General features: G+C 44.5%; 1 protein-coding gene and 1 long non-coding RNA gene across 4 annotated transcripts in view; one reads left to right on the top strand and one right to left on the bottom strand.

The window, feature by feature from the left end:
* Positions 1-15,953, bottom strand: part of CCKAR (cholecystokinin A receptor) — a 33,342-nt gene extending 17,389 nt beyond the window's left edge. For 2 of the 3 annotated variants that reach the window (XM_032972261.2, XM_032972263.2), the window contains exon 1: positions 15,814-15,953. The gene's annotated coding sequence lies outside the window, so the exon portion shown is untranslated. Of the gene's footprint in view, positions 1-15,754 lie in introns of all 3 variants that reach the window. The other variant, XM_032972262.2, reaches the window with a different exon arrangement.
* On the top strand, positions 9,109-22,058 carry LOC116952683 (uncharacterized). Its single transcript, XR_004404501.2, has 3 exons — positions 9,109-9,356; positions 15,759-15,994; positions 21,911-22,058. It is a non-coding gene; the product is annotated as an uncharacterized LOC116952683 (long non-coding RNA).
* The last annotated feature ends 595 nt before the right edge of the window (positions 22,059-22,653 follow it).

Genomic DNA, 22,653 nt, shown 5'->3' with positions numbered 1-22,653 from the left:
TTAACACGCTGCTATAGTGTAGTAGTGTATAGTGTAGTAGTGTATAGTGTAGTAGTGTATAGTGTAGTAGTGTATAGTGTAGTAGTGTATAGTGCAGTAGTGTAGTAGTGTATGGTATAGTAGTGTATAGTGTAGTAGTGTATAGTGTAGTAGTGTATAGTGTAGTAGTATATAGTGTAGTAGTGTATAGTGTAGTAGTGTATAGTGTAGTAGTGTATAGTGTAGTAGTGTATAGTGTAGTAGTGTATAGTGTAGTAGTGTATCGTGTAGTAGTGTATAGTGTAGTAGTGTATAGTGTAGTAGTGTATAGTGTAGTAGTGTATAGTGTAGTAGTGTATAGTGTAGTAGTGTATAGTGTAGTAGTGTATAGTGTAGTAGTGTATAGTGTAGTAGTGTAGTATTTAGTGTAGTAGTATTTAGTGTAGTAGTTTTTCGAATATTATTGTGTTATTTTATTTTATCAATTTATTATTTTATTCTCATTCTACGTGACTTTACCGCAAGAACCAAAGAAGATAGTGTAGTAGTATTTAGTGTAGTAGTGTATAGTGTAGTAGTGTATAGTGTAGTAGTGTATAGTGTAGTAGTGTATAGTGTAGTAGTGTATAGTGTAGTAGTGTATAGTGCAGTAGTGTATAGTGTAGTAGTGTATAGTGTAGTAGTGTATAGTGTAGTAGTGTATTGTGTAGTAGTGTATAGTGTAGTAGTGTATAGTGTAGTAGTGTATAGTGTAGTAGTGTATAGTGTAGTGTATAGTGTAGTAGTATTTAGTATAGTAGTGCTGGAGTCTGTCGCCAGGCAAAGGGTGGTCTGGACCGCCACTGTTTATCACGCTGCTATAGTGTAGTAGTGTATAGTGTAGTAGTGTATAGTGTAGTAGTGTATAGTGTAGTAGTGTATAGTGTAGTAGTGTATAGTGTAGTAGTGTATAGTGTAGTAGTGTATAGTGTGTAGTGTATAGTGTAGTAGTGTATAGTGTAGTATTTAGTGTAGTAGAATTTAGTGTAGTAGTGTATAGTGCAGTAGTGTATAGTGCAGTAGTGTATTGTGTAGTGTATAGTGTAGTGTATAGTGTAGTAGTATTTAGTGTAGTAGTGCTGGAGTCTGTCGCCAGGCAAAGGGTGGTCTGGACCGCCACTGTTTAACACGCTGCTATAGTGTAGTAGTGTATAGTGTAGTAGTGTATAGTGTAGTAGTGTATAGTGAAGTAGTGTATAGTGTAGTAGTGTATAGTGTAGTAGTGTATAGTGTAGTAGTGTATAGTGTAGTAGTGTATAGTGTAATAACGTATAGTGTAGTATTTAATGTAGTAGTATTTAGTGTAGTAGTGCTGGAGTCTGTCGCCAGGCAAAGGGTGGTCTGGACCGCCACTGTTTATCACGCTGCTATAGTGTAGTAGTGTATAGTGTAGTAGTGTATATTGTAGTAGTGTATAGTGTAGTAGTGTATAGTGTAGTAGTGTATAGTGTAGTAGTGTATAGTGTAGTAGTGTATAGTGTAGTAGTGTATAGTGTGTAGTGTATAGTGTAGTAGTGTATAGTGTAGTATTTAGTGTAGTAGTATTTAGTGTAGTAGTGTATAGTGCAGTAGTGTATAGTGTAGTAGTGTATTGTGTAGTGTATAGTGTAGTGTATAGTGTAGTAGTATTTAGTGTAGTAGTGCTGGAGTCTGTCGCCAGGCAAAGGGTGGTCTGGACCGCCACTGTTTAACACGCTGCTATAGTGTAGTAGTGTATAGTGTAGTAGTGTATAGTGTAGTAGTGTATAGTGAAGTAGTGTATAGTGTAGTAGTGTATAGTGTAGTAGTGTATAGTGTAGTAGTGTATAGTGTAGTAGTGTATAGTGTAGTAACGTATAGTGTAGTATTTAATGTAGTAGTATTTAGTGTAGTAGTGCTGGAGTCTGTCGCCAGGCAAAGGGTGGTCTGGACCGCCACTGTTTATCACGCTGCTATAGTGTAGTAGTGTATAGTGTAGTAGTGTATAGTGTAGTAGTGTATAGTGTAGTAGTGTATAGTGTAGTAGTGTATAGTGTAGTAGTGTATAGTGTAGTAGTGTATAGTGTGTAGTGTATAGTGTAGTAGTGTATAGTGTAGTATTTAGTGTAGTAGTATTTAGTGTAGTAGTGTATAGTGTAGTAGTGTATAGTGTAGTAGTGTATAGTGTAGTAGTGTATAGTGTGTAGTGTATAGTGTAGTAGTGTATAGTGTAGTATTTAGTGTAGTAGTATTTAGTGTAGTAGTGTATAGTGCAGTAGTGTATAGTGTAGTAGTGTATTGTGTAGTGTATAGTGTAGTGTATAGTGTAGTAGTATTTAGTGTAGTAGTGCTGGAGTCTGTCGCCAGGCAAAGGGTGGTCTGGACCGCCACTGTTTAACACGCTGCTATAGTGTAGTAGTGTATAGTGTAGTAGTGTATAGTGTAGTAGTGTATAGTGTAGTAGTGTATAGTGTAGTAGTGTATAGTGTGTAGTGTATAGTGTAGTAGTGTATAGTGTAGTATTTAGTGTAGTAGTATTTAGTGTAGTAGTGTATAGTGTAGTAGTGTATAGTGTAGTAGTGTATTGTGTAGTGTATAGTGTAGTGTATAGTGTAGTAGTATTTAGTATAGTAGTGCTGGAGTCTGTCGCCAGGCAAAGGGTGGTCTGGACCGCCACTGTTTATCACGCTGCCGCTGCGACCCTCACCAACACAAGCTGATTGAGAAAAAAAAACCACACAAATACAATAACAAAAGTATGTAAAAAAATTAATCAGTTGTCTAAAGAACTCCAAAAAAAACCCCTTTTCAGCAAGGAGAGTTTTAATGTTTTTAAAAACTATTTTATAACTTAGAAACTTAATCCTGTTTAAGATACAAAACCTTTGGATCTTGGGAATTCACAACGAATGATTGTGTGGCAACCTTAATTATTACCTTCTCCTTTACTTCCCAATCACAAACAAATGCAGTAATTAGAAACAAAATACAAAAGAATAAATCCCAATATAATTAATAACAAAATACATCAATTACGTGTCCCTGGTCTCTCAACCTCGTTACAAACGCCCGTGATTGGAATCAAAGTAAATTAAAATTCAATTCAACCATTCGAGGGGGGGAAAGTGGTTTGTTGAACTTAGGTTGTTTATTACCCTAAAAAAAAGTATCAATCCCGGAAGATATTTGTTGCATGCATCCCACCGTGCAAAACATAATTAATCATTATACTTATAAGGACCCTTTTCCATCGTAACGATTACCTAGTACATATTTTTTTTTATATATATAATAACATCACTCCCAGCGAAACCAGCGCCGTGACCTCGGTTAACACATTTCATGAGCCCCAATCTGAAAATCAAATCCTCACACTGAGAACGATGGGATTGAGGTCGTGTGGTCAAAGCGGCCCTCTGTACGGCGCGCAACTCTCACCCCGACAACACGACGGGTGGCGGGGGAGGGGTCGACAAAAACCCGCGGCTCTCGAAGGGACCGCTTCGTGATCGTTATTCACGCAGGGGGACCCACCATCAAAGACAAAGATCCCCCGTATAGTCTTAACAGACTGTTGGGGGCAAGTGTTGGTATCGAGCAGCACCTATGAAGGCCGGAACGGCGCACGAGAGGGGGTCGGTGGCCAGCAGCACGCCCGGCCGCCTTTGTCTCCCCAGTGGCGATTTTTACGCACCGCGCCAGGTTCTTATTTGAGGCCGATTCGACCTAGTGCAGTCCCAGGACCGGTTCAGAAAATCGTCACGGGTGTTGACCGTGAGCCGGAATCGAACCCGGGACGCCCGGTTTTGAGCGCAGCGCGCTAACCGCTGCACCACCGCTCATCACCGTCTTTGCATTCACCCACAGAGCATTGCGGGCTCTTGAAATATCGAGTTGTTTTAACCGAATGTCGTTGTTTAACAACAACAAACTGTGGCTCTTACTTGTTCTTTTCGTTTCCGACTCCCCCCCCCTCACCACCCCCCCCCCCGGTCTACACCAAAAACTGCCCAAGGGAACCGCGGCTCCACGCGGGGTGCTCCGTGCACATCCCTACGGCGAGACGTCGCTTCGTCGTCATCCCGCAGTGATAACAGTGATCGTGCGCCTCGATTTGTCTGTCCGTGCAAGAAAAGAAGAATCAATATTAAATACGTGTGTCGGTGTAATTAAGGGGTACAGATTAAATATTAAAATGGATTTTGTTATTGTTATAATACGCGTATTTGTTTTAACAGGATACCCGTGCCTTCCCGTGTGATGTCGACATAGTCATATGGGGCAATATATCTCCTGCTAAATTAAACATTGATAACATTGTTTCGTTTTCATGCGATATAACGCAACAATTGACACTCGCTCACGTTGCAGCCCCCACACACTCTGCATCACGATGTAATCTATGTAGATACAGACTAAGTAGAGCCAAGAGAACGATCATGAAGTAACGAGGGAATGGAACGAGAACTCAGGATACTGGAAACGCAATGACAGAGCTTGCTTGTTTTAAAATACGTTTTGGTGATATTTGTAATGGATTCTATAACCTAACACATGCTACAGCACCCACTGTGATCAGCAGACACATGGTACGGCAGTCTTACCACTAATACATCTATGCACCGGCCAATTTAAACCCATCCAGGAAAGAAGCAGACACCAAGGATTAATCTTCTTTGGTTCTTTCGGTAAAGTCACGTAGAATGAGAATAAAATAATAAATTGATAAAACAAAATAACACAATAATATTCTCACGACGTTTCGGCCACAACACAAGCGGCCTTCATCAAGGTATTATTGTGTTATTTTATTTTATCAATTTATTATTTTATTCTCATTCTATGTGACTTTACCGAAAGAACCAAAGAAGAAGCAGACACCAGTCAGATGTTAAAGTCGTGGACTATATTTGTGTAACTAATTGGTCAATGTCACCTTCACATATCGGTCTTTCCAAATAAAATATAATCAAAGTGTTGCCTATACGACCCATCAGCCGCACGGCCTTCTGGGAATGCGAAATTTCAGCAGCATTGATTTCAAGACAAGCAAAACTCTGGAGCAGTTTTGACATTCATTGCCTCATCAGCAGAGTTAGGCTTGCTTTAAACAATGCTGCAGGACTGGCAATGTTACAGGCGAAAAGGATATGAGAGAATGTTGTTCAATGTGGAGAGAGGGATACGTGGTGATATTGTCTGCTTATTTGTTTTGTTATTTAAATTCTCCAACAACGACGCAAGTCATTCTTTTAGTATGTGTACAAAAGGTACATTGTACTTTATAATGATGATGAATGAATTGCATTGGAACGACGAAGTCATCTATTTTAGGATTTTATTTTCAATAATTTACGTGGGCTTATCGCCAGCGTATCTCACGTAACTCAACAAACCTATTCTTGGGCACCCGTGATGTTATCTTCCCACAGTGCTGCCAACGTTCGTGGCTGGTGCTGGCGTCAACCATCTCCTCTGTAGCATTCAATCACGCCATAGCTCAAGCTGAAGGCTATAAAGTAAAGCGCCGTAATCTGCGCCCCTTCAACGGAGGAGGAACATAAAGAAGCCACGCCAAGCCTCTCCGAACGGCCTCTCGTCGTGACTGTTGAGCCACATCGATGGCATGCGGAAGAAGATTATATTTATATTGTTGGTTCTTTCGGTAAAGTCACGTAGAAGGGAAACAATAAAATCATAAATCAAAGGATATATTTCTTAAAATAATTTTAAATGAGAGCAATGTTAAAAAAGCGTTTTGTTGCTTCTCGCGCCTGGGTAAATTTGTATAACTGAGAGTTTAAACGTGGGGGTGTTAGGTGAAGGATACTTTGTATAACTGAGAGTTTAAACGGGGTGTGGGGTGTTAGGTGAAGGATATTTTGTATAACTGAGAGTTTAAACGGGGGAGTGGGGTGTTAGGTGAAGGATTCTTTGTATAACTGAGAGTTTAAACGAGGGGGTGTGGTGTTAGGTGAAGGATACTTTGTATAACTGAGAGTTTAAACGTGGGGGTGTTAGGTGAAGGATACTTTGTATAACTGAGAGTTTAAACGAGAGTGGGGTGTTAGGTGAAGGATACTTTGTATAACTGAGAGTTTAAACGAGAGTGGGGTGTTAGGTGAAGGATACTTTGTATAACTGAGAGTTTAAACGAGGGAGTGGGGTGTTAGGTGAAGGATACTTTGTATAACTGAGAGTTTAAACGTGGGGGTGTTAGGTGAAGGATACTTTGTATAACTGAGAGTTTAAACGAGGGAGTGGGGTGTTAGGTGAAGGATACTTTGTATAACTGAGAGTTTAAACGTGGGGGTGTTAGGTGAAGGATACTTTGTATAACTGAGAGTTTAAACGGGAGGGTGGGGTGTTAGGTGAAGGATACTTTGTATAACTGAGAGTTTAAACGGGAGGGTGGGGTGTTAGGTGAAGGATACTTTGTATAACTGAGAGTTTAAACGAGGGGGTGTGGTGTTAGGTGAAGGATACTTTGTATAACTGAGAGTTTAAACGGGGTGTGGGGTGTTAGGTAAAGGATACTTTGTATAACTGAGAGTTTAAACGTGGGGGTGTTAGGTGAAGGATACTTTGTGTAACTGAGAGTTTAAACGTGAGGGTGGGGTGTTAGGTGAAGGATATTGCATGATACAAGACCCAGGATAATCATATTGTGTGTTTTTTCTAATTAAGCTAATACAGATATTGTACCATTGATCGTTTAATGTTACTTATAGTTTATTTCCTGATAAAATATTCACGAAACATCAAACTGAATAATTAAAGTTGTAAATAAATGGCTACTCCGAAACAAAATGAACGGCTTGTATCAGAGGTTTTTTTGGAGTAAATTGCTGGCATAGTGATTGTACGATTTATAAGTAATCTCTAACTAAGTAATCTGTTAGAAAGTAATCTTTAAGTAAGTAATCTCTATGTGTAAGTGGGAGAACACTAAAACACAAACAAGTCAAATCAAGATGTGAAACAATTTACAAGCTGATTTCACGGTGATGACGATGATGCAGATGCAAACCGATAACTTCTAACTTGCTAAACAGATAACTTGTAACTTGCTAAGCGGTATTTGCTCGGTCTGGAAGAGAGGGAGAGAACGGGTGTATGGTGAACTTCGTTTTAACTATCCCAAGAACAAGAATCGGAAACGTAACAAAGCCTTTGCCATTGCAGCACCAACGCTTTGGAACAACAAACCTTGCTTACTCCCTTAGCATCGTAAATCTTCCTTAAAAAAATATTCTGAAGCAGAAGATTAGTGCTGGATACAGCCACATTTGCCAATGTGATTTGTAAATGTAATCCTTAACAATGTATTGAGAGTTCCATTTTAACGCACAATTGTTTTCTATTAAGGGACTGTGTGTTGTCTTGATGTGGTCTTGGAGTGTTTTTCTCTGTTGTTCTACTGCCTTTCCAAAGCGTGAGAATTGCTGATGCAATTTTAACTTCATACACATTATTTTTTTATTTACGGACCGTCACGGTGGCTATGAGATGTTAACTACCTCGCCTGGTATGCAGGAGGTCGGTGGTGGTCGATTCTGACCCTGACGCCTGCTGCTGCTGTATATTTTGTGTGTCTCTCTCTCTCCCCGTGGTCGCGTGGATTTTTTCTCCAGGTCCTCCGCTTCCCCCCCCTCCACACACATTTAGAAACATGCATTAAGATGTTTCAGATTCATTTGCTGCTTTAAATGTCCAAATGATGGGGCCACATTGTTTACATAGCAATAATTCGTGGCCAGGTCGCTTTTGAAAAATAAGTTAATTCCTCAGTGGGTTTTGCCTTGCAGGATGGGGATGGTTTCATTTTTTGTTGTTTGTGTTTTGGTGATTCGTTTTGTTTGTACTGTTTGTTGTTGTAACGTTCTTACCCGCCCCTCGTGGATATCTGTTAAAAAAGAGCTTCATACCTCAACAAATTCCTCCACTATAAATACTTATTCGGATTCTCATTCTTTCGCATCGTACGTAGCAAACCGTGCTCATGGGAAGCCCCGTTGACTACAGACGGCACAAAATGAGTTCAACACATGCACGTACACAGGAGAGGAGAACGGCCGAGTTCAACACATGCACATACACAGGAGAGGAGAACCGCTGAGTTCAACACATGCACATATACAGGAGAGCCGAACGGCCGAGTTCAACACATGCACATACACAGGAGAGCCGAACGGCCGAGTTCAACACATGCACATACACAGGAGAGCCGAACGGCCGAGTTCAACACATGCACATACACAGGAGAGGAGAACGGCTGAGTTCAACACATGCACATACACAGGAGAGCCGAACGGCTGAGTTCAACACATGCACATACACAGGAGAGGAGAACGGCCGAGTTCAACACATGCACATACACAGGAGAGCCGAACGGCCGAGTTCAACACATGCACATACACAGGCGAGCGGAAAGGCAGCAACAGCAACAACCACAAGCCGGTTGGCAAATTCGCGCCGAAGCTCGGTGCTCCTCTATATATGAAGGTGCTTCATCGGTTATCGACGAGTGTTTACCTGTAGGTGGGATAACCGGAGCACCTGTAAACAGCCCACACTTACGAGGGGGAAACACTCTATCCCATACAGAACGAACAGATGGAGTCTACGTACTGCTGTGTACCGCCTTCTCCTGGCAAATCTGAGTTATTGCTTACCCTCGACGTCGATGGGAAGGGAGTTTCACAACCGACTGTGCCGTGATCCACCAATCCTCGCTACCTCCGCAGTGCTGGATTAGAGGCAGGCGCCTGCATAGACGTCCGCTGCCTGGCAATTTCGCGGTGAGGATGATGATCGTCACATGCCTGACATTTTACATGATATCATACAATTTTGCGGCAACTCTAAAATATGACCGTGATATTTTAAAACGATACTCTTATATTTATTTAGAAAATTAGATTGGCAAAACCTATTTTAAAATCTCGTAATAGTTTTGCCCCACATTAATATATCCCGGTATTATCAAAGGCCAAGGTGGACAGTCAGCTAATTGCCTCCATTCAGATGCAAATTGCACTTTCGCCTGGCTCGACGGAGATGGGAAAAAAAAAAACTGTGCCACTGCGGGGTGAGAAAATTGGCGCTCGAGTTTGGACGCTCCAGGCCAGAGCGGGGAGACACAGCGAGCCGCGAGTTGACGGGGAAATCACCGCGGCCCGCTCTGTGCGGACGCACGTTGAGCGTCGTTGGCGCCACACGTATCGAACCGCTCTAATGGAAGGCGCGGCCTGCCACGGCTCCCGGCACAGCAGCGCAGCCGTGCCGACCGCTCTCAGCGCCCGCCGCCGCCGCCGCCTTCACCCCCCTGGCCTCACCCGCAGCCGCCTTGGCGTGAAGCCATCGTCCTCTCTGGCCAGGTGGGTTCGGCGCAGCGGCCTGGGCGGCTCGCAGTCAGAAGGTTACGGGGTTCAGATCCTGAACGGCGGTTGATTCAGGCACATCATCCCTCCCAGGGCCGATGATTATACATAAAATAAAAACATAGAGACAACCACATTTGTGGGGAAAAAAATCAACGGTGGTTTTCCCTATGGATACACACACTCTCTCAACCCGCCATAGGAACGTGGAATTTCCAAACTTGGCTCAGTGGTGTAAAGAGGAAATGAGCAGCGCCTTCATGCTCATTTCAGCATAAATTACTAGCTTAAGGCTTTTAGAAAAAAATATAGTAGTTTGCTTCAGTTACTATTATTATTAGCCAACGTTAACCCAATGATTTCAACCTCAAGCCAACGTTGGCCCAACGATTTCAACCACAAGCCAACGTTGACCCAACGTTGGCCCAATGATTTCAACCACAAGCCAACGTTGACCCAACGTTGGCCCAATGATTTCAACCTCTTTGACTGCATTGTTCAAGCAGAGGAGGTCTCGAGAGCTGATTCAAATGTCAGAGATGGTAAACCCCTTGTCGAGGTCTGCGAGTTCATGGAATCTGTTCTTTTGTTGTCGTGAAAAAAGAGACGTGCCTCTATTATTACTATTTATTATTGCAGAAAATAAAGAAATATATACTGCAGATTTTCTCGGTCGAGGTTGAGTGTTCTATTTGGCAACGAACCAACAGTATATAGGCACACAGAGTAAAGCAACGTCATGTTATTCTTAGCTCTTTCGGTAAAGTCACGTTGAAGGGAAACTATAAAATAATAAAATACATATGTAAAACAATAAAAATTCTCACGACGTTGCGACCATAACACAAACCGTCGAAACGTCGTGAGAATTTTTATTGTTTTATATATATTTAATATTTTATTGTTTCCCTTCAACGTGACTTTACCGAAAGAGCTAAGAATATGAATTACTGCAGTCACAAAAGCTTTAAATCAAAATTCAACGTCATGTTGTTTAAGCTGAATGTTTTAGTGCCTCTATTAACCCATTAACCGGCAAAGGGGCACATACTTATTATTATTATCTCAAAAAACATTTAAATGAGGATATAAAATGTGTTCGCGTGTGAATAATGTTATACCTCTTTGATATTTCTTTTACAGACCGGCAATCAACCACGATTGTCCACTAAGCCCTATTAACCGAGATGCTTACGAACGACGCACCACCACATCATAAAAGCTACCATACTGCCTCTACTTGACTACTGTGACATCGTGTATAAATCAGCCCCAAGTACTGTACTGAAGAAGCTTGATTCCATCTATCACTCGGCCTTAAGATTTGCATTGAACTGCCCATATAGGACTCACCACTGTGATCTCTACATTGGGTCAAACTTAACATCTCTTAATGTTCGACGGCTTGTGCACCAGATCTTATTTATTCACGATGTACTTACAAAAAATTCCGCAGACTACCTACTGAATCTCCTCTCTGTTTCGAAGAACAAGTTTGACCTCAGGTCTTCGCTCATTTACCAGCTTCACATTCCCTATTGCCGTACACAAACTGGAGGAAGGACCTTTGCTATTGATGCCCCCAGGGTCTGGAATGCTATTGCCAATAAACTGCAACTTGAATCGCTACCAATAAGATCTTCTATCAAAACTTCTCTAGAGGAGTTGTACACCCCTAGCTGCCACTGCTGTTCAGTGGTCTAAAATATGGCTCTAGGGTTTGGTGTTACATGTTATTTATGTAGTTTATTGTTAAAAATTCGGTCACAGTCCCTATGATCACTGTTACATTGCATTTATGGCTTTTATTTTGGTGATTTCGAAAACTTTTTTTTCGGTTTGGCCATGTTTTTGTTTATTGTAGTACGGAGTTAGACTGATGGCCTTAATCTTAGTTGAATTACTGCAGTCACGAAAGCTTTAAATCAAAATTTGTCTTGTGGTTGTTGTTGTTGTTTGACTTGCATCCCACTGGGATTTTTACACACAGCGTTGGTGTACGGTGCTTTTTCAGGAATATTTTGATGGTTTTTTTTAATGGATTTTCTGTTTTCACAGTCACGTAGTCACTTCAAGATGTTTTATTGTTCGTGTTTTTGTTTTTTGTTTGTTGCGGTTGCACCCGATTCAAGAGCCGAATGGCTCACAGGGCTATACCAAAATAAATGGAACTATGGAACTATCTGAGCCAAATCACAGTTAAAATCACAGTTAAAATCACAGTTAAAATCACAGTTAAAATCACAGTTAAAATCACAGTTAAACTCGTCCAAGAATGGCTCGCGGTTGGCTCTGTTCGAGTTGATTGGTGAGCTTCGTGCACCGCTCGTCCGTGCCTCGGGCTGCCGGTCACTGTTCACGCGAGCACCGCCACCAACAAAAATAGACAAAACCCCCCGTGTAGCCTTAACACACCGTAGGGGCAAGTGCTGTTATCGAGCACCGATGAAGGCCGGTAAGGCACACGAGGGGGTGTGTGGCCAACACCACGCCCGGCCGCCTTTGTCTCCCCAGTGGTGCCGTTTGCACATCTCACCAGGTACTCATTTGAGGCTGAGTCGACCTAGGGGAGGCCCAGGACCGGTTCAGATAATCGTCACCGGTGTTGGCCGTGAGCGGGAATCGAACCTGGGTCGCTGGGTTCGTAGCACAGCGTAGCGCTAACCGCTGCACCACCGCTCCCCAGCACCACCACCAACAGTCACCATCACCTCGCCATTCATCATCAGATGGGACTCACTCAAACAAACCAGCACGCATGTTCCACTTCACTTAACCACCACACTCACACAATCACATAAATACGACAGCATTCACCACATCACTCAGACAATGGCAAATACACCACACCACTCACCCAATCAGCTATGCAGCAATCACTACGTCACATATACATCACACCACACATATCACACCACTCACTGCATCACACCACTCACTACACCACACACACCACACCACTCACTACATCACATATACACCACACCACTCACTACATCACACCACTCACTATATCACATATACATCACACCACTCATCAACACCACACCACTCACTACACCACACCACTCACTACATCACACCACTCACTACATCACACCACTCACTACATCACATATACATCACACCACTCACTACACCACACCACTCACTACATCACACCACTCACTACATCACACCACTCACTACATCACACCACTCACTACATCACATATACATCACACCAGTCACTACACCACACCACTCACTACATTACACACATCACACCACTCACTACATCACACCACTCACTACATCACACACATCACACCACTCACTACATCACACACATCACACCACTCACTATATCACACCACTCACTATATCACACCACTCACTACATCACACCACTCACTACATCATACACATCACACCACTCAGTGCATCACACCACTCACTACATCACACACATCATACCACTCACTACATCACACACATCACACCACTCACTGCATCACACCACTCACTACATCACACACATCACACCACTCACTACATCACACACATCACACCACTCACTGCATCACACCACTCACTACATCACACACATCATACCACTCACTACATCACACACATCACACCACTCACTGCATCACACCACTCACTACATCACACACATCACACCACTCACTACATCACACACATCACACCACTCACTACATCACACCACTCACTATATCACACCACTCACTACATCACACACATCACACCACTCACTGCATCACACCACTCACTACATCACACACATCACACCACTCACTACATCACACACATCACACCACTCACTGCATCACACCACTCACTACATCACACACATCATACCACTCACTACATCACACACATCACACCACTCACTGCATCACACCACTCACTACATCACACACATCACACCACTCACTACATCACACACATCACACCACTCACTACATCACACCACTCACTATATCACACCACTCACTACATCACACACATCACACCACTCACTACATCACACCACTCACTATATCACACCACTCACTACATCACACACATCACACCACTCACTACATCACACCACTCTCTACATCACACACACCACACCACTCACTACATCACACACATCACACCACTCACTGCATCACACCACTCACTACATCACATATACATCACACCACTCACTGCATCATACCACTCACTACATCACATACACACCACTCACTGCATCACATACACACCACTCACCACACCACTCAACACACCACTCACCACACCACTCACCACCCCACTCACCACACCACTCACACGACCACGAATGCGCCACGCCACTCACTGCACGACCGCGACTCACAGCAGCCGCGCACCATCACGAACCACTCCGTGAAGCGTTGGACGGACAACGCGGCACGCACTGACCACACCATCACGAACCACTCACACAACGCCACCGTCACGATACACCACCACCACCACCACCGTCACTATACACCACCACCTTTACTATACACCACCACCACCTTTACTATACACCACCACCACCACTATACACCACCACTATACACCACCACCACCTTTACTATACACCACCACCACCTTTACTATACACCACCACCACCACTATACACCACCACCACCTTTACTATACACCACCACCTTTACTATACACCACCACCTTTACTATACACCACCACCTTTACTATACACCACCACCACCACTATACACCACCACCACCTTTACTATACACCACCACCACCTTTACTATACACCACCACCACTATACACCACCACCACCTTTACTATACACCACCACCACCTTTACTATACACCACCACCACCTTTACTATACACCACCACCTTTACTATACACCACCACCACCTTTACTATACACCACCACCTTTACTATACACCACCACCACCTTTACTATACACCACCACCTTTACTATACACCACCACCACCTTTACTATACCCCACCACCACCACCTTTACTATACACAACCACCACGAATTAATGCCCTGCACGGACATAGTACTCGTTCACCTGAGACTCACCTGAGACTCACTCACCTGAGACTCACCTGGGACTCACTCACCTGAGACTCACCTGAGACTCACTCACCTGAGACTCACCTGAGACTCAGTCACCTGAGACTCACTCACCTGAGACTCACCTGAGACTCACCTGAGACTCACTCACCTGAGACTCACCTGAGACTCACTCACCTGAGACTGACCTGAGACTCACCTGAGACTCACTCACCTGAGACTCACTCACCTGAGACTCACCTGAGACTCACTCACCTGAGACTCACCTGAGACTCAATAACCTGAGATTCACCTGAGACTCACTCACCTGTGAGTCACCTGGGACTCACTCACCTGAGACTCACCTGAGACTCACCTGAGACTCACACACCTGTGAGTCACCTGAGACTCACACACCTGAGACTCACTCACCTGAGACTCACATGAGACTCACTCACCTGAGACTCACCTGAGACTCACCTGAGACTCACACACCTGTGAGTCACCTGAGACTCACACACCTGAGACTCACTCACCTGAGACTCACATGAGACTCACTCACCTGAGACTCACTCACCTGAGACTCACCTGGGACTCACTCACCTGGGACTCACACACCTGAGACTCACTCACCTGAGACTCACCTGGGACTCACACACCTGGGACTCACACACTTGAGACTCACTCACCTGAAACTCACCTGGGACTCACTCACCTGGGACTCACTCACCTGAGACTCACCTGGGACTCACACACCTGGGACTCACACACCTGAGACTCACTCACCTGAGACTCACCTGGGACTCACCTGAGACTCACTCACCTGAGACTCACTCACCTGGGACTCACCTGGGACCACTCACCTGAGACTCACTCACCTGAGACTCACCTGAGACTCACTCACCTGAGACTCACTCACCTGAGACTCATTCACCTGAGACTCACTCATTACTGACACCACTAATTCACATCATCCACTGCGCCGAATGTCCACATCGCCAACTTCACCCCCCGCCCCATCACTCCTGAGTCCCTCCACTCATTCCCCCCACACCCGCCAGACATTCACCGCTTGCTCCACGTGCACCCCAACCACTTATTGCCCACGCTCATCCGCCACGCCTCCTACAATCCCAGCACGTCGCCCCCTTCGCCCTCTCTCGAGAGCGCGTTTCTATTTCCCACGCTTCTCCTCGTTCGCACGCGGAGCGCCATTCCCCTCCTGTCGCCCAATCCCCGCTTTTCTCCCAGTTACTCAACAATCCCGCGCGCCGTTTCGCTCCACACATCACAGCGACTGCCCTCCCACCGCTCACCATCTCAAACTCTCGCCCGCAACCCCACGGCCACTCACTCAGAATCATCGGCGGCTGCCAACCCAAACGTCGTGGATGCCCGCTGCCAGTCCGTTACCTGCTCACCCGCCACCGCTGTCCCCCGACGCGCCGGGCTGCAGCCTCGGCCCAACAAGCGAGGGCCACCCGAGCAGGAGGGATGGGGCTTCAGAGGCACCCCGAGCCGCCACCACCACCCCCGCACAGCAGCAGCAGCAGCAGCCGCGAGTGTTCAAGCTTAATGCACTCTGGCGTCAAGCGTAAGGCAACTGTTGACTTCAAAGACATCGTCACCCCCCTCCCCTCTCTCCCTCTCGGGCCCTCCCCACTGCTCCTCCCTCCACCCCCCACCTCCATCTCCTGCACGCTCCCCTCCACCTCTCTCTCTCCCACACCCCCCCACTACTCCCTCCATCTCCTGCACGCTCCCCGCTCCTCTCCCTCGCTCAGCTCGTGGTGAGCGGGAAGGGAGCCCGTGCGTTCTTCCGCTGTCAGGCAAACAAAAAAAACCTCCCCAGCCTCGGCGAGAGTCATGTGCAATGTCCAGAACACTTCGATGTGCTGTGTGCGACAGCTCACAATCACCGACGGTGGCACCTTCCGTGGTGGGCGTTGTTGTGGTTGTTGTTGTTGAACAATCACCTGCACAAATTGAGTTTCACCTCGCCCCCACTCTCCCCACGCGGTTGTGTGCTCCAAAAACTCAGTGGCTATAGGGTCAGAGAGCACGTGCCATTGTTGTGTCGTGTTTGTGTCATTGTTGTGTCGGGCACGTGCCATTGTTGTGTCGTTTTTGTGTCGTTGTTGTGTCGTGTTTGTGTCATTGTTGTGTCGTGTTTGTGTCATTGTTGTGTCGTGTTTGTGTCATTGTTGTGTCGTGTTTGTGTCATTGTTGTGTCGTGTTTGTGTCATTGTTGTGTCGTGTTTGTGTCATTGTTGTGTCGTGTTTGTGTCATTGTTGTGTCGTGCACGTGTCATTGTTGTGTCGTGTTTGTGTCATTGTTGTGTCGTGCACGTGTCATTGTTGTGTCGTGTTTGTGTCATTGTTGGTCGTGTTTGTGTCATTGTTGTGTCGTGTTTGTGTCATTGTTGTGTCGTGTTTGTGTCATTGTTGTGTCGTGTTTGTGTCATTGTTGTGTCGCGTTTGTGTCATTGTTGTGTCGTGTTTGTGTCATTGTTGTGTCGTGTTTGTGTCATTGTTGTGTCGTGCACGTGTCATTGTTGTGTCGTGTTTGTGTCATTGTTGTGTCGTGTTTGTGTCATTGTTGTGTCGTGTTTGTGTCATTGTTGTGTCGTGTTTGTGTCATTGTTGTGTCGCGTTTGTGTCATTGTTGTGTCGTGTTTGTGTCATTGTTGTGTCGTGTTTGTGTCATTGTTGTGTCGTGCACGTGTCATTGTTGTGTCGTGTTTGTGTCATTGTTGTGTCGTGTTTGTGTCATTGTTGTGTCGTGTTTGTGTCATTGTTGTGTCGTGTTTGTGTCATTGTTGTGTCGTGTTTGTGTCATTGTTGTGTCGTGTTTGTGTCATTGTTGTGTCGTGTTTGTGTCATTGTTGTGTCGTGCACGTGTCATTGTTGTGTCGTGTTTGTGTCATTGTTGTGTCGTGTTTGTGTCATTGTTGTGTCGTGCACGTGTCATTGTTGTGTCGTGTTTGTGTCATTGTTGTGTCGTGTTTGTGTCATTGTTGTGTTGTTTGTGTCATTGTTGTGTCGTGCACGTGTCATTGTTGTGTCGTTTTGTGTCATTGTTGTGTCGTGTTTGTGTCATTGTTGTGTCGTGTTTGTGTCATTGTTGTGTCGTGCACGTGTCATTGTTGTGTCGTGTTTGTGTCATTGTTGTGTCGTGTTTGTGTCATTGGTGTGTCGTGCACGTGTCATTGTTGTGTCGTGTTTGTGTCATTGTTGTGTCGTGTTTGTGTCATTGTTGTGTCGTGCACGTGTCATTGTTGTGTCGTGTTTGTGTCATTGTTGTGTCGTGTTTGTGTCATTGTTGTGTCGTGTTTGTGTCATTGTTGTGTCGTGTTTGTGTCATTGTTGTGTCGTGTTTGTGTCATTGTTGTGTCGTGTTTGTGTCATTGTTGTGTCGTGCACGTGTCATTGTTGTGTCGTGTTTGTGTCATTGTTGTGTCGTGTTTGTGTCATTGTTGTGTCGTGTTTGTGTCATTGTTGTGTCGTGCACGTGCCATTGTTGTGTCGTGCTTGTGTCATTGTTGTGTCGTGTTTGTGTCATTGTTGTGTAGTGCACGTGTCATTGTTGTGTCGTGTTTGTGTCATTGTTGTGTCGTGTTTGTGTCATTGTTGTGTCGTGTTTGTGTCATTGTTGTGTCGTGTTTGTGTCATTGTTGTGTCGTGCACGTGTCATTGTTGTGTCGTGTTTGTGTCATTGTTGTGTCGTGTTTGTGTCATTGTTGTGTCGTGTTTGTGTCATTGTTTTGTCGTGCACGTGCCATTGTTGTGTCGTGCTTGTGTCATTGTTGTGTCGTGTTTGTGTCATTGTTGTGCAGTGCACGTGTCATTGTTGTGTCGTGTTTGTGTCATTGTTGTGTCGTGCACGTGCCATTGTTGTGTCGTGCTTGTGTCATTGTTGTGTCGTGTTTGTGTCATTGTTGTGTAGTGCACGTGTCATTGTTGTGTCGTGTTTGTGTCATTGTTGTGTCGTGTTTGTGTCATTGTTGTGTCGTGTTTGTGCCATTGTTGTGTCGTGTTTGTGTCATTGTTGTGTCGTGTTTGTGTCATTGTTGTGTCGTGTTTGTGTCATTGTTGTGTCGTGCACGTGTCATTGTTGTGTCGTGTTTGTGTCATTGTTGTGTCGTGATTGTGTCATTGTTGTGTCGTGTTTGTGTCATTGTTGTGTCGTATTTGTGTCATTGTTGTGTCGTGTTTGTGTCATTGTTGTGTCGTGTTTGTGTCATTGTTGTGTCGTGTTTGTGTCATTGTTGTGTCGTGCACGTGTCATTGTTGTGTCGTGTTTGTGTCATTGTTGTGTCGTGCACGTGTCATTGTTGTGTGGTGTTTGTGTTATTGTTGTGTCGTGTTTGTGTCATTGTTGTGTCGTGTTTGTGTCATTGTTTTGTCGTGCACGTGCCATTGTTGTGTCGTGCTTGTGTCATTGTTGTGTCGTGTTTGTGTCATTGTTGTGTAGTGCACGTGTCATTGTTGTGTCGTGTTTGTGTCATTGTTGTGTCGTGCACGTGCCATTGTTGTGTCGTGCTTGTGTCATTGTTGTGTCGTGTTTGTGTCATTGTTGTGTAGTGCACGTGTCATTGTTGTGTCGTGTTTGTGTCATTGTTGTGTCGTGTTTGTGTCATTGTTGTGTCGTGTTTGTGCCATTGTTGTGTCGTGTTTGTGTCATTGTTGTGTCGTGTTTGTGTCATTGTTGTGTCGTGCACGTGTCATTGTTGTGTCGTGTTTGTGTCATTGTTGTGTCGTGATTGTGTCATTGTTGTGTCGTGTTTGTGTCATTGTTGTGTCGTGTTTGTGTCATTGTTGTGTCGTGTTTGTGTCATTGTTGTGTCGTGTTTGTGTCATTGTTGTGTCGTGTTTGTGTCATTGTTGTGTCGTGCACGTGTCATTGTTGTGTCGTGTTTGTGTCATTGTTGTGTCGTGTTTGTGTCATTGTTGTGTCGTGCACATGTCATTATTGTGTCGTGTTTGTGTCATTGTTGTGTCGTGTTTGTGTCATTGTTGTGTCGTGCACGTGTCATTGTTGTGTCGTGTTTGTGTCATTGTTGTGGCGTGTTTGTGTCATTGTTGTGTCGTGTTTGTGTCATTGTTGTGTCGTGTTTGTGTCATTGTTGTGTCGTACTTGTGTCATTGTTGTGTCGTGTTTGTGTCATTGTTGTGTCGTGTTTGTGTCATTGTTGTGTCGTGTTTGTGTCATTGTTGTGTCATTGTTATGTCGTGCACGTGTCATTGTTGTGTCGTGTTTGTGTCATTGTTGTGTCGTGTTTGTGTCATTGTTGTGTCGTGTTTGTGTCATTGTTGTGTCGTGTTTGTGTCATTGTTGTGTCGTGTTTGTGTTATTGTTGTGTCGTGTTTGTGTCATTGTTGTGTCGTGTTTCTGTCATTGTTGTGTCGTGTTTGTGTCATTGTTGTGTCGTGTTTGTGTCATTGTTGTGTCGTGTTTGTGTCATTGTTGTGTCGTGTTTGTGTCATTGTTGTGTAGTGCACGTGTCATTGTTGTGTCGTGTTTGTGTCATTGTTGTATGGTGTTTGTGTCATTGTTGTGTCGTGCACGTGTCATTGTTGTGTCGTGTTTGTGTCATTGTTGTGTCGTGTTTGTGTCATTGTTGTGTCGTGTTTGTGTCATTGTTGTGTCGTGTTTGTGTCATTGTTGTGTCGTGTTTGTGTCATTGTTGTGTCGTGCACGTGTCATTGTTGTGTCGTGTTTGTGTCATTGTTGTGTCGTGTTTGTGTCATTGTTGTGTTGTTTGTGTCATTGTTTTGTCGTGCACGTGTCATTGTTGTGTCGTTTTGTGTCATTGTTGTGTCGTGTTTGTGTCATTGTTGTGTCGTGTTTGTGTCATTGTTGTGTCGTGCACGTGTCATTATTGTGTCGTGTTTGTGTCATTGTTGTGTCGTGTTTGTGTCATTGTTGTGTCGTGCACGTGTCATTGTTGTGTCGTGTTTGTGTCATTGTTGTGTCGTGTTTGTGTCATTGTTGTGTCGTGCACGTGTCATTGTTGTGTCGTGTTTGTGTCATTGTTGTGTCGTGTTTGTGTCATTGTTGTGTCGTGCACGTGTCATTGTTGTGTCGTGTTTGTGTCATTGTTGTGTCGTGCACGTGTCATTGTTGTGTCGTGTTTGTGTCATTGTTGTGTCGTGTTTGTGTCATTGTTGTGTCGTGTTTGTGTCATTGTTGTGTCGTGTTTGTGCCATTGTTGTGTCGTGTTTGTGTCATTATTGTGTCGTGTTTGTGTCATTGTTGTGTCGTGTTTGTGTCATTGTTGTGTCGTGTTTGTGCCATTGTTGTGTCGTGTTTGTGTCATTGTTGTGTCGTGCACGTGTCATTGTTGTGTCGTGTTTGTGTCATTGTTGTGTCGTGTTTGTGTCATTGTTGTGTCGTGTTTGTGTCATTGTTGTGTCGTGTTTGTGCCATTGTTGTGTCGTGTTTGTGTCATTGTTGTGTCGTGTTTGTGTCATTGTTGTGTCGTGTTTGTGCCATTGTTGTGTCGTGTTTGTGTCATTGTTGTGTCGTGTTTGTGTCATTGTTGTGTCGTGTTTTTGCCATTGTTGTGTCGTGTTTGTGTCATTGTTGTGTCGTGTTTGTGCCATTGTTGTGTCGTGTTTGTATCATTGTTGTGTCGTGTTTGTATCATTGTTGTGTCGTGTTTGTGTCATTGTTGTGTCGTGCTTGTGTAATTGTTGTGTCGTGATTGTGTCATTGTTGTGTCGTGTTTGTTTCATTGTTGTGTCGTGTTTGTGTCATTGTTGTGTCGTGTTTGTGTCATTGTTGTGTCGTGTTTGTGCCATTGTTGTGTCGTGTTTGTGTCATTGTTGTGTCGTGTTTGTGCCATTGTTGTGTCGTGTTTGTGTCATTGTTGTGTCGTGTTTGTGTCATTGTTGTGTCGTGTTTGTGTCATTGTTGTGTCGTGCCGGTTCCGTCTGCTTCCACTCCTGCTTCTCTGTTGTTTCCCCACGCCTAACGACTCCCACACCGTTTGAGGCACGATTGCCATAAATGACGCGATATAAACACACGTGAAAATTTGCATTATTGTAGAACATGCTTCAAGCTACCAGATGAAAACAAAATACATACAATTGTGATGCCAAATAATTATACAAATAGAGACAATGCCGTTAACAATAAACGTGTCTCCAGCGATGTTTTCCTGCAATTGTTCCTCTTCAAAAGCAGAGAGAACGAGGGTGCAGAGATCACATCGGAGTTGGACATTAAACTTGTTTTACCCTGGGGTGGGAAAAAAAAAACACGAGATTGTCCTCTCCCGTCTTAAGAAAGGCCATTTTCTCAAAATTTCAGCCGCTTGTATTGGTCATAAGACCAACTGTCAGCAAAATATGTACTGTAAGCTGTTTGTCAAGAGTGTAAAATAATCATATATTTTTATAATCATTGCCACCACCACCACCACGCATTTCATGCACAGGCTTTAACCCTCTCTAGGGGGTCCTGACAGCTTCCCCTGGATTTTCTGCCTTTTATAATCCACAGCTGACCATCCGTCGTGCATTCGCAAGACGCCGAGGGAGACCAAGCATGCATGTCCTGCCTTCGCTCACTCGAGATGTACTGCTTGTGGCCGCCGCCACTTGGATGCTAAATAAATAAATAAAGTACACCTTCGTGAGTCCAGAAATGTCTCTTGAATCAACGACTTCACTTATTTAAATGTTCAGTATTTCCTCAATTGTGGAACTTTTAAGTAAAAACCCTCGTCTGCTAAAGCGTCTAAGTTGTCGCGTTTCTCATTCCATTGGCAGGTACCACAACAACCTTTGGGGTTATTTCAGATCCTGAACGTTCATTCATCTCCCACATCTGTAAGAAACTCCGATGTGCACCTGCGAGACACCGCCCACACACACGGAATTGTCTGGCTCCATTGGCCGCTGAGACCCGAATCCCTCACTCCGCCTTCAATCCCTGTCGCCTGGACCACTGCAACTCACTCTTCTCCGCTCCCCCAATTCCCCGCATGTCAACGTTACGAATGATTCAGAATACCGCTGCAAGGTTCCTCACCCGTACGCGAAAACGTGATCACATCACTCCAGTGCTCCGATCTCTCCACTGCTACGGCGTCAAGTCTCCAATTTGCTTATAAGGTTACAATGATTGTTCTGTTTTTTTTTATTCCCCAAGGTCTTGCACCCCTGCCTCCTACCTCTCATCTCGCTCTACTCTCGGGCCACGTTGCCTCCGCTCCAATAGCAATGAAGGCCTCCTCCACCTTC

This window comes from Petromyzon marinus, chromosome 48 (genome assembly GCF_048934315.1).
Source record: "Petromyzon marinus isolate PM22_M1 ecotype Great Lakes invasive population chromosome 48, UKy_Petmar_22M1.pri1.0, whole genome shotgun sequence".
NCBI classification, from domain to species: domain Eukaryota; kingdom Metazoa; phylum Chordata; class Hyperoartia; order Petromyzontiformes; family Petromyzontidae; genus Petromyzon; species Petromyzon marinus.
This window is presented reverse-complemented; position numbering and strand designations above follow the sequence as displayed.